Genomic DNA, 2,147 nt, shown 5'->3' with positions numbered 1-2,147 from the left:
AAGTGCATCTGTCCATCATAAAAGTGCATCTATCCATCATAAAAGTGCATCTATCCATCATAAAAGTGCATCTATCCATGATAAAATGAATCTATCCATCATAAAAGTGTGTAACAGTTCTAGTAAACTGTCACCTGTCTCCTATGGTGAATGAGAGTTGCAATTTTACTCCAGGCCATTAGAGGGCACTAGGGACCCCTTATCTCTACACAAGAGTGTAAAAGGAAGAGGGAAGTGTGAGTTAGGGATACCTGTTAGCTGAGAGCACATGCTCTTTCCATGCTTGGAAAACCCTGTTGAGGAACATTTGTGTTCAACTTCTCAATGTGAGTTGATTTTATTTGTTTCCTTATTATTAACAAAGGTATATTGTGCAAAAGTATTTTGCTTGCTGAACCTCATGTTATATTGTTTGTTTTATTTTGACCAGAGGGTTTTGGTATCTGCTTGATATTGAGGGTTCTCAACTTGTTCAAGCTCTTGTTGTTATCTTCAACGTGGAAGTGTATCTGGACTTCTGAACAAAAGACACTTTTTCCATGGAATTAACCCTTGGCGAACAAACATGGACGATGTACTTATAACATCTTAAACACCTACAATGGTGATGGACCATGGACAATTGGGATAACTCTGGACTTTGAGTTGGTGCACATTTATGAGGTTTTGCTTGTTGTATGGTGATAAAATGTATACTTGACCTAAGGGGAATATAATTGTTGGCAAATGGTGATTGATCCCGCCTCATTTATTTGTGTGACCTTTGACCTTAGCGTTACAAGTGCATCTGTCCATCATAAAAGTGCATCTATCCATCATAAAAGTGCATCTATCCATGATAAAATGCATCTATCCATCATAAAAGTGCATCTGTCCATCATAAAAGTGCATCTATCCATCATAAAAGTGCATCTATCCATGATAAAATGCATCTATCCATCATAAAAGTGCATCTGTCCATCATAAAAGTGCATCTATCCATCATAAAAGTGCATCTGTCCATGATAAAATGCATCTATCCATCATAAAAGTGCATCTATCCATGATAAAGTGCATCTATCCATCATAAAAGTGCATCTATCCCTCATAAAAGTGCATCTGTCCATCGTAAAAGTGCATCTATCCATCATAAAAGTGCATCTATCCATCATAAAAGTGCATCTGTCCATCATAAAAGTGCATCTATCCATGATAAAATGCATCTATCCATCATAAAAGTGCATCTATCCATCATAAAAGTGCATCTATCCATCATAAAAGTGCATCTGTCCATCATAAAAGTGCATCTATCCATCATAAAAGTGCATCTATCCATCATAAAAGTGCATCTGTCCATCATAAGAGTACATCTATCCATCATAAAAGTGCATCTATCCATCATAAAAGTGCATCTATCCATCATAAAATTCCATCTATCCATCATAAAAGTGCATCTATCCATCAAAAAAGTGCATCTATCCATCATAAAAGTGCATCTATCCATCATAAAAGTGCATCTATCCATGATAAAATGCATCTATCCATCATAAAAGTGCATCTGTCCATCATAAAAGTGCATCTATCCATCATAAAAGTGCATCTATCCATCATAAAAGTGCATCTGTCCATCATAAGAGTACATCTATCCATCATAAAAGTGCATCTATCCATGATAAAATGCATCTATCCATCATAAAAGTGCATCTATCCATCATAAAAGTGCATCTGTCCATCATAAAAGTGCATCTATCCATCATAAAAGTGCATCTATCCATGATAAAATGCATCTATCCATCATAAAAGTGCATCTGTCCATCATAAAAGTGCATCTATCCATCATAAAAGTGCATCTATCCATGATAAAATGCATCTATCCATCATAAAAGTGCATCTATCCATCATAAAAGTGCATCTATCCATCATAAAATTTCATCTATCCATCATAAAAGTGCATCTATCCATCAAAAAAGTGCATCTATCCATCATAAAAGTGCATCTATCCATGATAAAATGCATCTATCCATCATAAAAGTGCATCTGTCCATCATAAAAGTGCATCTATCCATCATAAAAGTGCATCTATCCATGATAAAAGTGCATCTGTCCATCATAAAAGTGCATCTATCCGTGATAAAAGTGCATCTATCCATGATAAAAGTGCATCTATC

At 35.5% G+C, this 2,147-nt stretch overlaps 1 long non-coding RNA gene across 1 annotated transcript; it reads left to right on the top strand.

Moving 5' to 3' along the window:
• Positions 1-223: 223 nt before the first annotated feature.
• LOC143703965 (uncharacterized) lies at positions 224-737 on the top strand. The gene is made up of 2 exons (XR_013191506.1): positions 224-326; positions 431-737. It is a non-coding gene; the product is annotated as an uncharacterized LOC143703965 (long non-coding RNA).
• Positions 738-2,147: the final 1,410 nt, after the last annotated feature.

The sequence above is a fragment of the Siphateles boraxobius genome, unplaced genomic scaffold (assembly GCF_051911475.1).
Source record: "Siphateles boraxobius isolate OS27281-9 unplaced genomic scaffold, OSU_SipBor_1 39, whole genome shotgun sequence".
Taxonomy (NCBI): Eukaryota; Metazoa; Chordata; class Actinopteri; order Cypriniformes; family Leuciscidae; genus Siphateles; species Siphateles boraxobius.
This window is presented reverse-complemented; position numbering and strand designations above follow the sequence as displayed.